The 23,006-nt window shown below is 45.6% G+C and overlaps 1 long non-coding RNA gene across 1 annotated transcript; it reads right to left on the bottom strand.

Moving 5' to 3' along the window:
- Positions 1-1,910: 1,910 nt before the first annotated feature.
- Positions 1,911-22,531, bottom strand: LOC118784077. Its single transcript, XR_005005229.1, has 3 exons — positions 22,311-22,531; positions 12,448-12,556; positions 1,911-2,046 (listed from the first exon to the last, which is right to left on the bottom strand). It is a non-coding gene; the product is annotated as an uncharacterized LOC118784077 (long non-coding RNA).
- Between the last annotated feature and the right edge of the window lie 475 nt (positions 22,532-23,006).

Genomic DNA, 23,006 nt, shown 5'->3' with positions numbered 1-23,006 from the left:
ATTGTGCAAATGTACGCTCCAGCTAAATTGTCAAACCTAAGCGCAAATTACCCTCCGATGTATTATGTCTTTCTTTTTATGCCTGGTAGAAAAAAAAAAGCAGCTCTAAATATTTTATCAAGACCGATCCAAGTAAAAGTTTGCTTCAGATCATTGTGAGATTGCTCTTTTGTTTACACTGGTTTCAATTTCATTTTCAAGCAATTTTTTTTTTTGACAATGAAACAATACAAAATAATTACGATGACAGAGCTATTAATCATGCTGATAATATAGCGTCTGAGTGGATGTGGTTGCATGCGTTTGGTTCTAAATTGTGATTATGCATTAGAAATGTGTCCGTTTCCCTCTGTAGCTCTTAATGGATCCCACATAACCACATTTGTGCATTTGTGTACATTGCTATTACACCAGCACCCAGTTCTGCTTTACTCAATGCGGCGTCTTTTTCATTGATTCAGTGGGTTTTTATGCAAACAGACAGACAAACAAATCAGACATCAAATCACCAGAATACGTTGAATTCTTGAGAATCGTTTTTATTTCATTTGAACCGTGACAGATCTGAATGGTGATCACAAACTGACGGGGTCACCACCCTTGGCTGTCTTCTTATTGGACCATCTCATTGGTCAGGACACAAAGTCAGCCAATAGGGCCCGCCCCCTAGAGTCACTTCGGCAACAACAGCATCCACTGTTAACCACATGAGTTGCTACTGGATGAAGGGCAGTAACTGACTAATACTGCTTTATTATCACACACTTTGTTCACTATGGTTACTTCCCGGACAGGTCAATCTGTACACTGGACTTTGTGAAGGCGTCATTAATGGTGAATTCATTATGAGAATGGAGACGTTACACATCAGTCAGGGGGGACGTGACCTCAAATTAGGATGATTACCGCTTTGGCTTTGGGGTTCTCTAGAGTGATCTCTTTTACTACTGTCTGGATTCAAACTCCTGCAAATTCAAAGTCCTTCAGCTCTCTCTTAAAATATTTGGGTTTCAAGTACTTGTACGGAAATAAGTAAATTGCAACTCAAAATGCTGACAAAATCATGTATGTCAAAAAAAATGCCTCTTAACGGCTGTTGGTCTCATTTTTACCTTGTTGTGCAATTGCATGCATCGCTGTTCCCGAGGACCTCACCTGTGACCTCCAATGACCTCACAGGTTAAGGGTCTCAGGGACAGAGGGGCACACTGGGAAATGTGATTTTGCTGAAGTTCACTTGTGGAAGCAGGTTTGCAGAGGAAAAGACTCAAGTCGCAGCTCTACCGATTGAAAGAATCACAGCTTGATGTCAAACGCTGGAATTGACAAATGAAATCTCTTGCACAATTCTATATATTTCTATGGGTTTGTTGCATTTATGTATGCTTTGCTAAGACTGAAATGGCACTTAACAGAAGTGAAGGGGTCTTAAGAGCCCTCTTTTGTACTGTACTATGTTATGCCATTCATAATGACACTGTATGGCATCAATGTATATTTTCATTGCAATATTATGCCCTATCAAGCACTGCCGTATAAATGACTGATTGATTGTATCTCTAGGGGGTTTTATTGAACCTCCGGTGCTATGAGAAGTAGCCACTTAAGGCTGGCAAAAATCTGCTGATTGTTGTAGTGGAAAATGACCATTTCTTTTCTTCCCTCCTACTGCTCGGCTCCATGCCTTCATGCCTGGTGGCTGATTCACTATTACCTGCGCTGTGTGTAATGATCCTGACAAAGAACAAACGGAGCTACGGTGTGATGTTTTAAAAAGCTGAATGCAGTTTTGACATTCCTGTGAATTCAATATCAAAAGGTTAAAAAAACAGAAAAGACAGAAGAAAAAAGAAAATGAACTTGTCTCTTGTTCACTTACCGGAAAATACAACAATGGAGGTTTGGGGTTGTGTAAGGTGAAGAGAAGCGGAAAGGGGAGAGGAGCTGGGAGTGGCTGTGTGTGAGAAACCTTTTCATGAATCCATCTTGGCGATTAACGGCGAAACATTCTCAAAATGTCCGACAGCCACCTCCTTGGAACTCAAACTGCGAAGAGCAAACAGAAATAGAGGATACAAAAAAGAAAAATTCAGGGTGAGCAGTTGTAAACAGTATATGTGAATGAGAATGCCTTTCATGTAAGTCTGTGTGATGTTATTAAAATCACATTTCAGCCATACCTTGGTCCATATACAACTGTGTAGAACATTAGTTAAAAAAAGAGAGAAGGTATGGTGAGACAGTGCCACCTAATGGCAGACAATCAGACTGACTGACACACTAACTGACTGACTGACTGACTGACTGACTTACTCTGCACAGTGACTGAGGGACAGACAGAAACATACATACGGACAGTCTGAGTTTGGAAACTCTGGAACTATGCCCTACAATTACTGGTGCACACACAAACATATACACACAGACTCGAAGACATGCAGACGTAGACACGCACACACAGGGGCAAAATTCATTCCACTGAATGACACATTCATCGCCAGGTACACTTTGTTCACCCTGTTTGACTCTGACTATGTGATCTCAGGCAAACTGAAAAATAAACTTGACTTTGTTTCCTCCTCCATAAATGTTATCGTTAACTTCGGGAGCAACCAACCAGCTAAATAATCTCATAAATGAGACTGGCAGAGGAACTATGTCCCCAATGAACTGTAGCGTCATATGGCACAGAGATTTCCTCCGCACTTCTTTATCCTTACAGTTATTATTATTAATAACAGTAATAATAAATGCTTAAGTAGTCCACTTAGAGCAGGCAAAGATTATCTATATGACAATTTGCTTGTTGTTGATCCTACTCTGTTGTAAGACAAGATGTCCTTTCCTCTACCCTCTACACACTGAAAATGCATGTCTCAGAGCTTGCACATATATGACCACAGGTGTGCATACATGCCAACACGCAAACCGTGACGAGACACGCGTGTAATGCGCACATCGTCTGAAGAGAACTAGATTTCCTTCTTTTTTCCTTAATTATTTCCCTTATTTTATTTTTATTTTACGTTTACCCCCAAATCGCGAAATGCGCAGTAAAGAAAGGATTACAAAAAAATGCCTGAAAAGGCTATTTTTGAAGAGAAACTGGTGATTAGGAGAGATAGAACCGAATAAACGCGGAAAAAAAGCAAACCGCCAGCTGACAGATGGAGTCAATATTGTTCCTTTCTCTGTGCTGTCTGTCAATGAAAATGCACACTCACCATTTGTGTTTGCTGATACACAATTTACCTTGTTCCTTTAAAACACACACCCACAAAGACACAGACACAGACACACACAGACATGCACACACAGGCACATGCACTCACATGCACACACACACACACACACACACACACACACACACACGCAGACACAGAAAAAGGAAGCTCATCCCTCTTTCCTCCTCCACATCTCCCTGTATCCCCTCAAGAGGAAGCTGTGTCTTAAATGCATTAGCTATATTCTAAAAAAGAACACCAAAAAAGCCTCCATCAACTGAAAAATATAAAAGGAATTGCAGCCTTTTTTTTGCCCCAATCTTCCTTGTCTCCATTTTGTTCAGGACTGTAGAGGGTACATGAAAATAGCGGTCTGCTTACTCCCTCTCTCTCTCTCTCTCTCTCTCTCTCTCTCTCGCCCTGCCTCTGTCCCTGGCTATGCCTTCCTCTCGACAAAGCTGAAGGACCCAATGCTATTAGAGTTAAACCAGACAGTCAGCTGAATAGCAGGTACAGTACAGACAATTGTATTGATTCTATTATTTGGTGCTATACCTACCTCCCCCACCACCAGTACAGCCCACTCGCCCTCTGTCCTCTCCGTCAATCGTGTCAACAGTAGAAACACACACACACATACACGCACACACAGACACACACAGACGCACACATGCACACACACGCGCGCACATGCACGCACACACACACACCTTCTCTGTCTTTCCCTGCCACTATCTCTCCCTCCGTACATGCCTGTCTCATTCTCCCCCTCTTCTCTCTACACGCAGTCTCTCTCTCTCTCTCTCTCTCTCTCTCTTTCCCTTTTACACTCCCTGTCCCCAATCTCCACCTAGCTCTCCTTTCTGCCTCTCTCTCCTCTTGCTCTCTCTCCCCCTCTCCCTCTCTCTCTCTCACGTTTTTCAAGCATCACGTCTCCAGTCCCCCCCTCCCTCTCTCTCTCTCTCTTTTGCAGTCTGTGTGTGTGTGTGTGTGTGTCTGGGAAAGAGAGAAAATGTGTGTGAGAGACAGAGAGAGGAGGGAGGGAGGAGGGGGGATAAGGGGGAGGGCCGGAATATCACCCAGGGTGAGAATCGAAAATACATCTCGTCCAGAAGTGATGAACCTCAAGAAACATTTCCTCACTCCCCTCTCTACCCATGTGCTGCGGCGATAATCTCCTCATAAGAATAACCCCACAGATTTTCCAAACCAACTTTGTCCTTCGGTTTATCACTTTGTCAATGGTGCGATTTATGACCCCCTGTAACGAACAAGCCACCTAAATGTGGCGTCACACAGAAAAAGGGAACAGAAACACGGAAGATGGCGTGTAGATGAATTATTTTGTTCTGAAACATTTTGTTCCGAATTAGACTCTGAATGCACATATAGCTAGCGCCTCATGATAATATTATTCCGAGCCAGATGTCTGGCTCATTGAAATATGTTGCTGCATTTGCCATGCTCTTGTCTCCATTCCTTTGAAAGCACGTCGTGTTTGTACATTTGTACGTATGCAAATTAGGCTTACAGGTTCTACAAAGGTTCCTGAGGGAAATGTGGAATTCCATGGCAGATTTTTTTTTTAAACCTTCGCTCTCACTTGTTTATTTTTAGTAACATGAAACCTGTAAAGACCCTTAAATGTTTCAGTATATTCATTAGAAATACACTTGTGTTGTCTTCTTGTGCAGCGTTGGTGATCTGAATATTCCAGGTGCCAATACGTCACCTTGCCAGCAAGGAGGGTATTCTCAAAAGATGCAATATGTTCCCCCTCGGCTAAAGGATATCTGCAGCTGCTTTGTATGTTATGATCCAAAGATCACACATATAGCATCAAATCTATTATGGAAGATTTATGGCCAACCTACACGAGGACATTCTGTGCATTACGCCTTAACCACTTTTAAAAACTGCATCAATGAGATTCATTAAATTAATGAAGATCAGACTCGATAACAGTGGTCCTTTCTGACATTTCCAGGGTGTTTTTAAGCCTAGCAAAGCGATTAGCTTTAATCTTGGCCACCTCATGTTAATTCAGCTACAATAGTTCAGCTCAGCAGGTACAGGGAGAGCGAGCTGAGCCTATCACAGTGTAAACGTTTAACAAAGGAATCTCACATGGCAATCCCACAAACAGTATTCCACACACAGCCCACAGTTCTACTTCAGAGAGCCATGAGCCTAGCGGTCAGCAGGCAATTCCCCCACAGTCATCTTTAAAGGTATATCACACACACTCATTTGCATACATGTCACCAACCGACCAGCAGTCTCCGACTGTACCCATCGCTGCCCGCTTTGACCTTTCGGGTAACTGCCGGCACATAGGAACCCAACCTCCCACAATAAGCTGTCACCAGTGCCCTCAGATTTGACAGAGAAAGACAGCATCCCCCCCGAGTGAGCGGATCTACCTGCACAAAGCCAAGGCGAAAGCTCTGTCACTTTCATTTGAGGGTGACGTCATGGCTTCATGATCAGCCCTGTTTTAGCATGGGGAGGGTCTTCAGCAGTAACCTTGTTTGCCCCATGTACGTGTATCTGTGCACATATTTTATGGACATAGTATATTGTAAATAGATGTAAACATCTATTTTCCTATGTATGTATAAATAAGGTAGGTAGGTAGGTAGGTAGGTAGATAGATAGGTAGACAGATAGATAGATAGGATAGATAGATGCTTTGTTCTTGTGCTCCTCTGACTTACACATCCTAACTGAAAAATTGCATTGCTTACACACGGTAAATTGGCCTGATTAGCCAAGCAAATAATACGGACGACGGCAACAGCAAAATCAAAGCCATGCAGGTGGACACTATTGCCACAATACAGCAAACTGGGTCAACCGGAGGCAAATGTTGAGGGGAAACGCTGGGAAAAAAAAAAAAATTATCGCAGATCAAACATCTCATAAAAACAGCATGAGGAAAAGGGAAAGGAGAGAAAGAGTGAAGAATTGGAATTACACAGCCTGTGAACAGTTTTGCGAAGGAATACTCTTGCTGGGGCTGGCAAAGGGATTTTCTCTGTGTGAGAAAAGAGCAGCGTGGAGCACAGAATGCTGATATGTGCCCTTTTTTCTTACAGGAGAGCCGCAACGCAATGCAGATACTGGCTGTCTAAGCCACTAGCCAGACACACTAGGGGACTAACGGGTGGGGGTGGGGTGGGGGTGGGGGGGTGTAGGAGAAGGAGGAGGAGGAGGAGGAGGAGGAGGAGGAGGGCGGGGGTATGCAGGGGGGGTACGCACACACGACCAACCACATCGACACCCTGGTACCGGGAGCATGTGAGGATCCAAGACAGTGGCACGAACGTGAAAAACTCGCACTTTGTGTAACAGAATAGCAGCATCTATGTGAGACGAGCGCTCTGTAGAATGTCATGGGTAAGTGATTGCATTCAGACAAGCGGGGAGTTCCATTATCATCGATCAGGACGGAGATGCAGACAGACGCATGGACTGCGGAACAATGCCACGCAATTGTCGACTCTTAAAAGAGATTCCTTTGAATTTTTATACAATGCACAGTCGTTTTATTTTGCATAGAAATGCCATTTTGTTGAGAAGAAGTGCTGTCACGCTTCCAGGTGGAAAAATGCATGAGACAAACTATAACCTATAACCTTACAGCAAGGACACCATTCCTCTTGAATGGTAACGGTTAGCAAAACTATGTGACATTACTGACCTAAGTAGTTATGGATTGATATTTTTTGCAGATAAACTGTAATATGCAAATCTTAACAAATCACTAGCTAAACAAAATACTCAAGTGCTTGTAAGAATTCCGTTATTAGACACTGCACTGCCTGGCGTCAGACACTCAGGGGGTCCGGGAGGTTGACACAAACGGCTCTACCTGCAGAGGCAACACAGCAGTGACCGTAAAGCAGACCTCCCGGCCGATGGGACCCGAAGACACCGCCGCCACCGCGCCGTCTGGGGCCTGGAGTTCGGGATTAATGCAGCCAGCAGAGCGGCTGCCGCAGAAGTTAGGGGGAGCACAGGATTTCTACAGGAATGGGGGGTTTCGCATCGCACGTTTCGCCATTTCATCATCCCTATCAGCAGCAGCAGCGGCGGAAAAAAGGCTACGGGATGGGGAGGGGGGTAGATGGTCGGGGGTAGTGCCGGCACCTGGCGCTTGGCGCTCTTCTACTTACCGCTCTGAGAGGGGGCGCCTCCGTCCTGCCGCCGCTCGGGTGACACCGCGGGGAAAGCTAGAAGGTTGTACAGTTATCTCCGGGCTGTTTATTATGCGAAACCATACAACCAACTACCTCACGCCGCAGCGCACGGGTCTCCCACTGCCTCCCCTCACACTTCCTTCCAGGGGCCCAGCCGTGCCCCCCCTCTCTGCTGTCACCCGGCTCGTCTGTCAGCATGTCCGTCTGCCCGTCTGTCAGTCCCCCTACCGCTGTCCCATATCTGTAAACCCCCCCCACCTACCCCCGCCCCACAATTCCTGATTCTCTCAACCTCATGCAAAACTGACAAAGTCGAGGGTCCAAAAGCAAAGATCCGATATAATAACGACACAATCAGCATTGTCTGTAATCAGAGAACAACTGGATTGAGTAATATCAAATCCACAATGCATAATATTCATGCTCTTGATACGGGAAACCTTCCTCCGAAATGAACAGTACAAGTTAACTCTTTCTTCTTCTCAACGTAATTTGCCATCTTTTATGTCAGTATAAGCCTCCCCTTGTTCCTGCGTCCGCTTCACACCTTCAGTAGACTATGCTAAGAGCAGGGATAGCTGCAACAGACTATCACAGGGGATGCACAGTTTTTCACAGCTGCCATCTATGATTAGTGGTCTGTGAGCACAGTGTTGACGACAGAGCAAGGGGAGCACGTTCATAGCTAAAGGAACAGACAGGTAGATATGCAGACATATGTACAGGCTTGCTTTTGGAAATAGATACAAACACCGGGAGGATGAACTTGAAAAAATTATAACAGATGGTTTTCTACCACTGATGCTAGCCTTTTTTGTATTTCTATGGTTTTGTCTCCCTCTAGTGGTGACTGCATGGAAAAACATGACCCCCCCCCCCCCCCCCCCCCCCTTCCCCCCCTTCCCCCCCTTCCCTTCGCCAACCTGTTTTAGGGTGGCTTCACACAGCACAGATCCATGGCTGATCTGTCTGCCAATGTGCTGCTGTTTAACCCACTTTGACAGTAAAACAACTCATTTAGCAGCAGAAAAATCAATGCAGGCTTCTCTGGGTTTTTCTGTCTGATGTTTCTTTGCTCATAATATACAGCAAGAAAAATTCCTTTTTCTTTGCTCTGTCTACAAACGCACAGTAACACAATGTCAGGGGGGAACAACAGTTGTAGTTATACTTATTGTATTATCATCAATATAGCTGGGTTGACTGGTGTGCTTATTAAGTTGCTTAACAATTTTCCCCTGACATCCTGCTAGATTTACCAATAAAAAAGAGGATTTTTAGCTTCAGACAACATGAGCAGAGGCACATGCCCCTATTGTCTCTCTCCATGTGAGGGCGCTGTTGTGCCCAAAAAAAAAACCTGAAATGAGCAGCTGCTGATTCTGAGCATCTCCCTGCACCGTACCGTACGCAGTTGCATAAGTGAAGCTTTGATGCCGATTGCAAGCTCCTCTCCTGTGATTGCACTCAGACGGTAGATGTTTACTGCGCTCAAGTTTTTGTGACACTTGCTGATACTGTGTCTTCTGTGAGAGAGTTCCGCAAAAGTGTCAAAAAATTTAACTAATGCTTAGGGTGCATTGCCTTTGAGCTTGAGCTTTAACCAGCATATAAGGACTGTGAGATGATGTTTCTGCTTTCTGCTTTGTGTGCAGGACGTTCACTGCAATATATGTGGTCACTCACTGCATGATGACGCTACACTTCATATTGTAGCATTGAGGAGCGGTCCTCAGGGCCACTGGAACCAGGGCATTGGTTCTGATCCCAGACGACAATGACATCCCGACCAGAACATTATTTAAGTGCTCCTTTGTAAGGCCAAGCCCCGCTATACGAGCAAGCAGCGAGTGATGTGTATATCATTAGGGATGCAATTTGACCTGGAACGAAGCTTTGGGCTGTGGAAAGAGATGGGAAATGAAAATGGCTGATGATACCTGCCCCACCCATCCCTGCTTGGAGCAGAAGACCTCCGTAGAGCCGCAGCGTTAGAGTGCGCCGGGTGACAGACACATTGAGCCCATCTTGAGAATTTTGTAGCAACAAATCAAACTGGCACGTTACCATGGCAATGCCAGCGGGATCATTAGCGCACTGCCAGGCTTCATTTTTCCTCCCTTTTACCCTTTTTTTTCTTGGGTGGTGTCCAAATCACAACTACCTTCCCTCGATTGCCAAGACACCCGCTCCCCCCCCCAGTCCCTTCCATTCTCCCTCACTGCCCCCCTCTTTCCGGACTCCATTGCTCTCCTCTCTGATTGGCACTCCTCTCCCTCTCTCATCCATCTTCAGATCCCCTTTCATTTTCTTTTTTTTTTGCTACCCTCTCTCTCCCTCTCCCTCTCCCTCTCTCTCTACATACCCCCACCTTTCTTTTTCCCTCCACCCCAACTCCACCCCTCCCCACTTTCTCTTTCACAGTCAAATCACGCAGAAATGCAGCACGATTGTGCCAATGCCAGCTCTCTTCTCTGCCAGTCTGTCTGCATGCCCACTGAGGGCAGAACAAACCAGCCCTATGTGCAAGCCAGCTCTGGGGTCCAGGGCTCAAACAGTGGGCATGAGTTTTGTACATTGCCATCTACCCCCATCCTCTACACAAAAAGGGCTGAGGCAGTGAGTGCCTCTCAATCCATCGGGCAATAAAAATCAACAACGAACTGTTCAATCAGACACAGGTCAGTGCACCGCATTCTGGAGATGATACATACATTCACAGCACCTGTACATCCCAAAGGGGAGAGCGAATGGGAGAGTCTGTTTGCGTTAATCCCGCCAAAGTGGGGGAGGCTGGAAAAGATGCGCAGCTCAAAACCGGCTGGCAGAATAGGATATGAAGCGCAGTGTGTCTCTCTTCCAGGCGAGACACTTTGAAGGCCCTCTGAGGCTGTGAGTGCTGTGCTTTTCCATCTTCCACACAATGTTCACCAGCAAGTTATTTGGGTGCTTTTTTTTTTTAGAAAATGGGATCAGACTACATGAAAACACTGATCCATGGGCTACTAACAAATAGAAACCTAACACAAACATAACTTACATACAGTTCCAAGATGAGTGAATCACTGGTGAGCCAACTATGAAATAATTAGTAATTGCACAATATGAAATTGACCAAAAATAGGGCATTTATATATATTCTCCAATGTATTTATGCCAATGTCTGATTGAAATTTTGATGACAGTTCACTAGTCACGAATTTGTAAAAAAAATTTTACGCATTTGAAGTTTTCTAACAGGAGGAAGGACTTCATAAATACATATTTCAAGTTTAGTAGGGACTTTGAATCTATGTTACAGTTTTGTGAGTTAAAGACAGAGGATGCTTGGCTGGATTTTGGTCATTGGTAGGATAGTCTCATGTGCTCTGCTTGAGAAGATGTGGCCAATCCTCTATTCATCCATGCTTTATTACAGCAGGTCAATGAAAAATACAAGCACTGACTGAAAACCAGAGGCTCCGTTTTAGAATTCTTACGGCTCTCAGATGCAATTATAAAGAGGCATAGACACAATGCTTGGCAGTCCTAGAGCCTGCGTTCAATATGATGCATTCCAAAACTGGAGAAGGGGATTCCAAGTTCACATTAAGTGGAGTGGGGGACTGTGGTTGTGTTTCACTGTCATGATGTCAAGGCATGATACACACACAGTATGTCTCAGCATCTCCCTATGGCCATATGCTCTGGCAGGGTCACACAGAGCACCGTGCTGTTGGTGTCTGACCACAGATTCACACAAAGATCAGATATGTACAAATATGCATTTGATTTCTCTGAGAGCAACACTATAACCCACACTAATCCCCTTCATCTCCTTCTCGCTCTCTTCCACTCACCCCCCCCCCCCCCCCCCCCCCTTTCTCTCTCACTAACCCTCCTTACATACAATGGCAGCAAAAAAAAAAAAAAGTGTTTCTATGGGAACCCGTTCCCCAGCAACCCCCTGGCTTGGCAACATGCCCAACGGTTGCTAGGGCACCGTTGTCAATCACTGGCGGGTGCTGTGCCAGCCGTGCGGCTGTACCCAGCATGCTTTGCGGGAGGTGGAAACAGGATTTCACACGTCTTCATTACGGACATGAAAGATGAAGGTCAGTCAGCGGGACTTAATGAGAGGATGGCACTGTGTAGAGGGGACTGCTCTCGTTATAATCAATGACCGAAGACTGTTTTCAATCCACAGAAATCCCCACTTTTCAAAATATGCTTTTTTTGTTGAGTAAATGATAAGCGCATTCTGCATCTGAATCTCGGTCTGTAATACTATAAACAAAAGACAAACCATAGAACACCAGGTCAGATTGCATCCCTTGAAGCAATGAATAGAATATGATACTACAAAACCCTTTTTTGAAAAGCTAATATCATGGACAGGTTCTGTGAGGTATCAATCTACTCTAGTATACTCTGTGAATATTATATGAAATTGGGCAATTTACTTAATTCCTCTACTTTTACTAGTTTAAAGTTCATTTAGCAAGGGTCTAAGCACAAAAATGTAATGAGTAGCTCTCAAGCTCATAAAAATACATTAATAAACAACTGCATGTGTAGCAACAATTGGTTAGTAAATTAGAACTAAATTGAAGTTAATGAGAACATGCTAATGCTTTTATGAGAAACTGTGACTTCTTTGTTACATTTTGGAAGCTAGGCGGCAAAAAACCACACACACACACACACATACACACACAAAGCAAAGCTTATGCCCTCTGTTTTTCTGCAGTGCAGTCACTGATGAAGAATTGCTTCACAGACTTGTCTGTGATCATATGTTCATTCACAGCAGTGCAGAGCAATCCTGGCCCTCAAGAACACACCTCTTATAACCTGCACCAGATGACTGCAGCAATAGCAATCCAAGTTCCCATCATCTAGAGTTTCCAGTAACAATGATCAGTGTTTCCACTGAAGTTATCAGGCTCTTCTGGTGGAAAGATTAGCCAGAAAGCCTGGAGGACCAGGGCCGCCTCCATCTGGTCGAGGGGGAGGGAAGGTATGGTGAAAATGGTGGTTACCTGACGGCCGGCCTGTCTCCCGCCGGCTAGAGTTGGTTCGTCTTCCCGCGAAGGGGCCATGGAGTCCTTCAGAGCACGTCCAGGAGCACTCAGGGTGAGCGCTGCATCACTGCAACAGTGGAAGAGAGGGGGAGAGACAGAGCAGTTAGAGGCTGCAAGGGAGAGGGGTGACAGAAGACGAATGGGACAGGGTGTGACAAAGTGATCATGAGACACTGTACAGACGGCATTTAGGTCAGACCCCTTCCTCAGGGACTGAAATTTTCTAACGGGCAGTTCTGCCACAGACCTACAGATGTTCAGCAGGGATCTCAGAAAATTAGATTTTACATTTGGACTATGGTGTGATGAACACTGCATTTAAACAGTGGGCAATTCATGCTGTTTAAAAACAAACAAACAAACAAAAAAAAACAGTCATAATCTCCTGGAATGTGCAGACATATATTTGTCATCTGCAAGTCACTTATGAGACAGACCATGAAGGCTGATGTCATCATCACGCGTGAACATTCCTGTACCTATGATTACTTTCCAGACTGCTAACTACTTTGCGTGAGCCTTTGTTTCAATGTGCATCTGCATCACTGTGTCTGTGCGTGTGTACATAACAGAGAGGTATGTACAGAGGTGCCTCTTCTACCTCATTTTACATTGTGAGAAGACCCCCCCCCACCCAACACACACACACACACACACACACACACACACACACACACCCCTTCAATTCGCCCCTCACTTGTAATGCCTGATTGACCACAGCCCCCCTCAAAGGGGTCAAAGGGCAGACTAAACAGTCTGGTGTCATGGCAACCTTCCTGCCACCAATTAGAATGGAGAAAGGGGGGGGGGGGGTGGTCACACAGCCTGTCAATCAAACCTTTTCAATGCCACTTCATGTTTACAAAAGGCAGAGCAGCACCGAGAGGGTTTATGCGCACCTGAATTTCCCAAACAATGTCAGTTTTCTTTGACAGCGTCAGTGTTGCAAACCCATTCATTATCTGCCTTTCATAGATTGTTATTCTTCCATTTCGTGTCACAGAGCTGGCATGAATAAATAATCGAGCCTATAACCACGAAAACAAACAGATTAATGCAAAACTTAACCTCTCATTCCTCGCATATAAATGGCATATAAAAATAACCAGCTTTTTTTATCCCATTGCGATAAAGATTACATGACATTCCACAGAAAAAAAACACACAGCACACACAACAGACTCCCAAGGTGAAGGCTTCTTAATTTTGAGAAAACAACAAATGGCCTTCTTAATCATTTTTCAACAGTGAAATGGGGCCTGCAGGCACAGCTGAATAGTATGCATTTACATTGTAATTCTGAGATGTGCAGCTTTTCTCGTACAGTCATTTTCAGTATGTCTATTGGTTTTTTTTTTCACCAAGCATCATTCATAATCACACAGCCTGGATGGTATCCTCTGGCAGACACGGATGCACAGTGGTCTCTGTCTGTCTGCACAGTCCCTTCCTGCAGGACTTTCACGCTGCTGACTAATGACAGTGATGTCATCACACTGACTCCCAAGTCAGTGGTGCTTATTAAAGGCACCAAAGGATTAAAAAAAACGTGGCTCAAAAACATGAAGCGCCATGCTTTCCTTGGACTATATTATTACAAATGTTTCACAAAAAATATATGACAGGGCATGCAAGCTCTTTTGCAATTCATTAGAATTTGGCTTCCTTAAACATCTCATTGACATCAGTACAATGTCATGTTGCTTATAATATCAGCAATACCTAGGGTACTTCCATGCATTTCCTAAATGGGCATATGTACATGTGTGATGCCAATCAGTGTTTGCAGTGTTCTGCATGATACATGTGTAACGGTAGCAACGTGTACTCAAACGCGTCACATCAGCCTCCACGTCACTGAGCGTGCGTGCGTGTGTGTGTGTGTGTGTGTGTGTGTGTGTGTGTGTGTGTGTGTGTGTGTGTGTGTGTGTGTGCGCGTCTTTGTGCTCACTCAATGCGGCAGAGGGGGATGGGGGAAAGTTTAACGGATCAATGGGAAGCAAATGCATTCAGATCAATACTGAGCCAAGAGAGAGGGAGAGTGCGAGAGAGAAACAGCGAGAGAAGGAAGAGGGCATGAGAGAGAGGTCATGGCTGGGTGAGAGTTAGTGCAAGCACACTGACTGACCGGACAATACAAGACAGTGAAACTAGACAGACCTTGAAAAAGAAGCTGGAGGGAAGGAAAGAGCTGGCAAGAAGGAGGGCGAGGAAAAAGAGAAGAAGAGACACAGAACATCATTGGTTGGTGGTGAGCACACACACATTTAGAAATGGAGAGAAAGAGGGTAGAAGAGAGACAGACTGATTAGACACGCCAGCATTGTTATTGACTTTTTGTTAAACAAGTAATTCCCAGAATTATTCTGTGTGTGTGTATGTGTGTGTGTGCGTTAGCAACACAAGTACACAATCCTCAGTAACAGAGTCTGCCACCACTGACAGAGAGCCAATGTGGAGGACTGTAGTGCTCCCCATGATCTGACCCCTTCCTGTGCAGGGTTTCATTCAGAAAACACTGAAAGGGAATAGATTAGCAAAAGACATCGATATAATAAAGCAAAGAATTCAAGTAAAGCTAAAGATAGCATTACTTGAATTCTTTCCTGTGTATATTTGTAGTAGATGTAGTGAATGCTTGGACACACAGCAACAAAAACAAAAAATACTATGCATTCACAGAATTTTTCTATAGAGCTGTGCAGCTTGTATCAAAGAAAGTGAAGAGGGTGAGAGAGAGAGAGAGGGAAGGAGGAAAGGAAAAGTGGAGAAGTGGAACTGGTCAGCACAGCTCAGCTGATCAAACACAATAGGATACTTAACAAGATGAAGGGAGAGAGAAGGAGGGAAGGTGGTACTGTAGGGGAGAGGGAAGGGAGGTTTTATGTTTCTTTAGCCTTGACCTCTGACCTTCTGGTCACAACCTTCGTATTGTCTGGGAAGGCAGACAGGCTGTAGCTGGGCGCAGGTCACCTTTGACCCTGAACACACTTCTGCACACCCCAGAAAAATCACCCCACCCACACGGCCCCTCCCCCTCTGAAGTGACTCCACCAGCAGCTTTCAACCTTGAATCTCTGGGTTTCCTGCTGCTCAGATTCAGCTGTCTTTCGAGAATAGAGCCTATTTATCACAGAAAATCTTACAAAGCTCTGAGTTCAATGAAGACTTAAAGCCAGAAACAGCTAGCTAGCTCAGAGCACAGTAAAAGTTTTAAAACTACTTCAACATCTCTACGAAACAGGTGCATGATGTTTCAATCTTTTATCCCAGAGCAGGTCTTTGCCAAAGCATTACACTTAAAAATTTCTGTTATTTTAAAGTTCATCCTTACTAATTTCTGTGGAAGAAATAAATAACCCTTTCATGTCTGAGGGTTTGAAGATTATCTTTGGATAAGTGGAGAACTGGATTATTCACATTTTGAGGTTGGGAAGCAGTTCAAGCATATTCCTTTTGTAATCCTTTGTGTCATTTTTTCCCCCTGCAATCCTCTTTGAAACAGAACAATCACGCTGTCTTCAACTGCAAAGGTATAATTAGAATTCATCTAACTGGTCAATATGCTGTCAAAATGTTTTGTCACATTGTAAGTGGAAGAAACGAACCCATGCAGATGGGTTGGTGCTCTTGTACAACAACTGCGCCCGTTTAACATCCTTCTGAGAACACGGCAATAAAAACTCCCCACGGCTATAGTAAACTCAGTGGGCTTACAGCCATTCATCTTTACCTTGAACCCGAACATAAAACTCTGCTGTGACACCAATGCAGTTCCTATCCATCCTGCTATTCATGAAGCTTTTGAAGTAGAAGGCATCTCGCCAATAGAAGCCTTGTGATTCAAACCACCCTGTCCAATTCAGGCAAAAACTAATCTGCAGCCAGATTCACAAAGGTTACTCATATGGCTGTATCATGCCAGTGACTGCAAGGATACAAAGCGTTCAGGTTATTATTTCTGCTCCTGTGCTACGTACAAGGTTAGCGGAGTTTTATTGCTTCCATACAGCTTTATTGTGCTGGTCTGAGCCTCAGTGAGGCAGCATTGAGTGAGGACTGAGGAGCAGGAATGGGTGCTGGCATGAGTGTGCCCCCTTGTCTTGAACTCGGGTGATTTCTCGCTGGTTTCCGCGGCGTGACAGCGGGGCCGTGCCTGGGAGCTGCGGGACGCTGCTGAAGGCTGTGATGGCTATTCGGCGAGACGTGTCTGGATGCGGGCAAAGCACAAACGGGCATCTCTCTCTCCGTCTCCGTCTCTCCCCTCTCCCTCTCTCCTGTCTTGATCCCTCTCTCTCTGTCTCGCTCCCTTTTTCTGTCTCACTCCCCCTCTTCTCTCACTCTGTTTCATTTCCTCTCTACCTCTTTTTCTGTTTCACCCCCTCCCTCACCCTCTCTCTCCCTCTCTATCTCTGTTTGATTTCCTTTCTCTCTCCCTCTCTCTCTCTCTCTCCCTCTCTCTCTCTCTCTCTCTCTGAGCCACCCTCTCTGCCCCTTCCACTCTCCCCTGCTTTGATTCAGCCTGGCATTTGTTCCCATGGCCCGGCGCGCCGCTGCCAGTGCCCTAGAGCCAGAGCGATTTCTGACATCGCCTGTTACCCACGTCTCCCCCCTCCCCTCTCTGTCTGGCACCACAGGGCTGGCACGCTGTGTGTTAGTCCCTATAGCGGGTAGCTGCCAACGCCGCCGCAGACTGTCAGCTCATCAGCGCAGCCAATATGGCCGCCAGTCGGCCAACGGGCTGCGAATTCACAATCCTGTTTGAGTTTTTCTAGGCGCTGCGACAGCCAACCTGTGTGTGCGTGTCTGTGTGTCTGTCTGTCTGAATGGGTGTTTCAGGTTGTGGGTCAGGTTGTTGTTCAGTCAATCTTGTGTCAGACACTGAGTTTGGCAATTGTTAAGTCAGCGGGAATGCATGCCATCACGTAAAAAAAGGAAAAAAAAAATCAGCGCGGCGAGAACTGGAAGTCCGTCACATCGGTCAGCCCAGACTTTTGTGTCAGTTGGTCAGGACATCAGCATGTCCGTCAGAATGTCAGTCTCGGTATGCGTTAGCCCGGGTGATTCCTATATTCAAAAAGACAAGAATAGGCGGCCCGGTGACACAAATAACCTCCTGGTCCGCCAGCGGGAGAGAGGGAGAGAGAGTGTGCCTTCTGGAACACACGCTATAAATCATACATGACCAGCAGCACCAAAAGCAGTAACAAGTCGTGCACTGCGTCGCATTAATAACGCAGACAGTGTCTCTCTGTCTCTCCCTCTCACCCAACCCCCAGCACCTCAGGCTGAAAGATGCATGTGTGAAGGAAGGGGCGGTAGACAGAGAGGGGAGGGGGGGGGGGGGGGGGTGGGTAGATCAGAGGTAGGGAGGAAGAACAGACAGAAAGAAAAAGAGATAGAGAGGGGAAAGGAGAGAGAGGGGGAAGAGAGGAGGCAGGGGGGGGGAGACAGAAAGGGAGAAAGACAGAGATAGCAAAAGAGAGGGAAAGAGAGAGGAAGAGAGTGTGAGAGAGTGCGCTAAAATAAGAGACAGGCTCTTGCCAGTGCTGTGACCTACTAACGCAGGGCTGAGGAGTTCGCACTGTCGACCCGAACACATTCCTACGGCCTGCAGACATTAACCCACACGCTGCTGCCATGCTGAGCTGGACTGGCCTGCACGCTTTGATCCGCTGTAGGACTGCACGTTCAATATACCATAACACTTGATAAAAGACTAATACATAAAAGACATGTGAGACTGAGCAGCACCGGAATGCAACGCTGAGAGACTCTGCATAGCTATAAACCGAACACTTAAAAAGACGGTGAACTGAATTACACCAGACAGGTTCGCGCAGAAATCCACTGGACTGGATTACATGAGCGTGCTGTTTAGTATGGGGGATATGCACTGCATTGTAACATGGCCATTCTGAAACACACTGCAGCAAACTTCACTGTATCTGCATGAGAAAGAGAGCCGCTCATATTTGTATTTAAGCTCAGTATACATCACATCACACCTGGACAAAAACAATATGGGAAGCTGACAAAAGGCATATTGCACACATTCGACACCCGAAATCTGTGCTACTGCTTTCAGCGGCAGGCTGCCCTGATGGAGGTCGTTCATAAGCTTCCAAGGGCTAAAACTGGATTTTGAGGCGAGCTTGCCCCGACTGACATCACATCTTAAATGACAAAACTGCAAACCCAGGTGGAGTAAAAGCTAAGGTCTGTCTTCTGCTCAAAAGAAAAGGCTCAGTAGTTTTAATTTGATGACTAATTAATTCAGCACTTGCATATCCAGACCTAGCTGATAGCCGAACCAACAGCAGTCTGAATACACTATATATCATACCATTACTGCATGTATTTGAACAGAGAAGAACAGGATGGAAGACAACATCTGCATCTTCATATTTTTACTATTCACATTTTCCCTGTACACCAACAGGAACTGAGTTTTCCCATTGGGTATCAACTTTAATCATTCCTCAAAGAATCTGAGCTCTGCCCCTTGCCTCTAAATCATTGGATAACTTTTCCTTTCAGTGCGCACTGGGTATTGAACCATTTTTTTTCTGTCCGACCAATAAGGCTAGGGTTACATCTGGATCACTTTCATCCAATTCTTTTTGGCATCAAAGCCTTCATGGTTCTATTTCCAATTTTTGTTTTGGCTGATATCCTCTTCTGAAGTAAGTTGTGTGGCTTATAAAGTATGAGCTGTAATAACTCTGTGTATGTTGCTGTCACAAACATTGAGCACGGCATACTTCCTGCAGTGCACTGTGAACCACGCCTGGTCTTTCACACCACCTCTTTCTGATTACTGCAGTGCTGCATGGCAAAGGCAAAGGCCTGTTAGCCGGATCTGAGCAGCACCCTGTCCTCAGGCTGATGCACTCACTTGAAAGCCGCTAGCAAAAAAAGGCAGAAGGCTCAAACAAATGGAGCCACGTTCAGGTAGAAGAATGATGCATTTAACTCCATGGAAGTATTCAACCAGTTCAAATAAATTTCCTCCCTCCATAACCTTAGAGGTAAAACTCATCTGGCTGGTTCTTTTTAAAGAAATTACATTTAATTATTATTATTTAGCAGATGCTCTTATCCAGAGCAACTTACATAGCTTGCACTTTTTACATTTTCTCCATTTTGTCCATACAGCTGGACATTTACTGAGACAATTGTGGGTTAAGTACCTTGCTCAAGGTTACAACGGTGGTGCCCCAGAAGGGAACTGAACCAGCAACCTTTTGGTTATGAGCCCCACTCCTTACCACTATGCTACAGTGCCAAAATACACAGTTCATAGTATGAGTCATAGCATATGTGGCACAGCATATTGTTACATAGCATGTTGTGACATCACACAGGAAAAAGGCTCTTTCTACAAATGTCCACAGTCCCACTAAATGGACAAAAACTGACCAATCACAAGCAGACCAACAGCAACACAATCTAAAATGTTGAATCTGGAGGGAGTTCTCTGGCATGGACCATGACCTCAAGAGTACATGGGCAATGATCACATGCATCCCTCCGTATTCTGCTTGACAGCCAGTGGCACGTAACCCCTCGAGCGCTACATAATTCATGGACCTGCTGAGTAACGTTTCATAAAGTGAAACACATTAGCAGTTTTCACTCTGTTGCTATCAAAGGTGCTTTGTTTTAGCACATCCTAGAGATCCCCTTTGACGTCTCAGAGCGAAACAACTGGCACACAAGAAGGGAGATCGTACCTCGTTCGTCCTGGGTGCCATGACATTCTCTGCCGCCTCCTTGCACCCTGCCTCGTTCCAGCCCTGACCGGGGGCGGTCCATTCCTCCCGAAACCGAGGTAACCACGCGGGTCACAGTCTGATGTGACGCACGACACGCGTGACGAGACGTCGGCCAACAGTGGGCTTCCACAACAGACGGTCACAAAAAGGGCTCTCTCTGAGGGCATGCATCTCGCAGCTCAACACCTATCATGCGCTCTAACAACAAAACAAGCGTCTCAAAGAATGAAAATAAGGGTTCGGGAATACCAGCACACGTAGAAATGTTTTCAGACACCACTCCACCAGAACAGTGCACCTCTTAACAAATGTGCCGACTTTGGTATCATGAGGTGCTTTGTTAAAAAAAAAAAAAAAAAGCGATGGCATTAAACCTGAGCAGAAAATTAAAAGGAGCCCTTAAGTGGTTTTATGCGGCCATCAGCAGACATTCACAGACCACACAAACGCCCGACCTGCACACCGCAGCATTGAGCTGGCTGATAACGTGGGTAGGCCCAGACAAACAGCATCGGGAACAAGAACGACAGATTGATCCAAGTCCATGTGCCAGCGCTTCGGGAGCGAGCACTCCGTGCATCTCGCTGGCCTTACATCCGCTCTGCCCGGAGAAACCAACAGTCAGCGTGTCACTTTGTCTGCGTATCAGCGGAAAGGGGGAGAGAGCGTGGCCAAGGCTCGCTCAGCCTGCTTCAGCTCCTCTGTCCCTCGCGAAACAGGGGCTGTGAAGCACAAAGCGGCTCAGGCACACCGATTCAAACTGCCACAAGGGGGGTAAACCCTCTTCCCCCCATCCCAGTCCAGCGACCGCCGGAGAGTGACCGCGACCGGTCCTCCGCCACGCGACAGCGTTAACGCGCTTGCAGCGCAACGGCGGTCTTTGTGTGTCGGCGTGAAACCGGGAGTCGCAGAGACACAAACGCTCAGTACACCCAGAGACTGATTTGCTGACAAACGCCCCGCAGATAGGCCACTGTTGCAGGGATTGTGAGCGCGTAGAGAGAGAGAGAGAGAGAGAGAGAGAGAGAGAGAGAGAGAGAGAGACAGATACAAACGGGAAAAGGAGAAAGCCACAGTCAAATATAAATCAAACAATGAAAGGCAGAGGGAGATAGAAGCGCGGGCATAGAAAGATGGCACAGGCCGGCACGGCAAATCAGGATAGCAAAACGATGATTAAATGGCAGGCACGCAATCGGATGGATTATCAATTATCATCTCAGTCACATGCAGACCGACGAATAGACAGATTTAGGAGGACACAGATGGACGAACAGAAAAGAGGGAACAAGGGAGAGATGGGAGGAGCGTGCAATGAAGAGAGGGAAGGGGACACCCCAAGAATGGGACTACATTTTGTTTGCGATGTTTCTTTTACGTCAGCTATGTATTATTTTTTAACAAGAGCGGAGAAACCATACCTCGTGTTTCAGAAAAATGATAACACATTACAGGAACAGAACCCCCACCAACCCATCACAACACATAAGCGCACACATGTATACACACACTGACTAAAAGAACAAAATGAGGGAAAAAAAATCAACCCCCCCACCCTCTCACTCCCTCTCTGTCTTTCTCTCTTTCAACTTCCCACTCCTGGGCCCCAAAATTGGATCTAGTGTTCTGATCACAGAAATACAGTTTAAAATTCTACACAGAAAAACCTGACAATAAAATAACGCAAGACAAAGAATGCTGTGAGTACACGACGCATCAATGCATTATATTTCAATTCAGAAAGAGAAACAAGGACAGAGTGAAAACACAAGGATGGAAGCCAGAGCAAGGAGAAAGATCCAAAGTGCACAAATTAGCAGAAGCATGAGATCACATTTTTTCAGACAAAAAGAAAGTGTTGCACAAACTGGGCGAGAAACAGGAGAATGAATGGAAAGAGAAAGAGAGAGCAGAGGACAGCACATAATATTAACAGAGACACACACTCACACACACATGGGGAGAGAGGGGGGAAACAGATTGGGAAGGAAGGATTCTCATACAAGAAAAAGAAAGAGGTCAAATGAAGGGAGGGGAAAATACCAGCATAGGTCGGATGAGTCTAGTCATTTTTTTTTTCCTTTTTTCTTTTCCCGCGATTTCAACTGATTCCCATTCGGCCATCACCCGTTCCTTCTCTCTCCCTGTCTTTCCCTCTTCGCTTTTCTCCCTCTCGTCTTGCTGCTTAGCGCCAGTCCTCTCTCAAATCGTACGTTCCGTTTTCTCTCTTTTTCTGCCTCCTCATCTCCCCCTTTCCACAGACACCTCTCTCTCTCTCTCTCTCTCTCTCTCTCTCCTCTCTCCTCTCTCTCTCCTCTCTCTCTCTCTCTCTCTCTCTCTCTCTCTTCCCCTTCCTTCCCCTCTTTTAAGGATCGGTATTTGGAGAAAGGGGAGGGGTAACAAGAAAAAGAAAAGATTTGAAAGAACAAAAAAAATTTGTGGAAAACAACAACAACAACAAAAAAATGGTATGGGCAGGCAACCAGCAGGCTGTGAGTCAGAGGCAAGGCTGGGCCCATGTTTATGACCGAGCTGAATATGAATAGGAGCAGAGTCAGAGCCTGTTTCCCTACACGTTAGGAAAAACAGAAACGCACAGGAGCAAAAAAAAAAAAAAAAAAAAGTCTGAGCTCAATGTTGTAGCAGCGAAAGTAGACAGCGAGAGAGAGAGAGAGAGAGAGAGAGGGGAATCGGTTTGTGTGTGCGTGCTTGCATGTGTGTGTGTGAGAGTGTGTGTGT

Source organism: Megalops cyprinoides, chromosome 10, assembly GCF_013368585.1.
Source record: "Megalops cyprinoides isolate fMegCyp1 chromosome 10, fMegCyp1.pri, whole genome shotgun sequence".
Classification (NCBI taxonomy): Eukaryota; Metazoa; Chordata; class Actinopteri; order Elopiformes; family Megalopidae; genus Megalops; species Megalops cyprinoides.
Note: the sequence above shows the minus strand (reverse complement) of the source record. Positions and strands in the feature narration are given on the sequence as shown.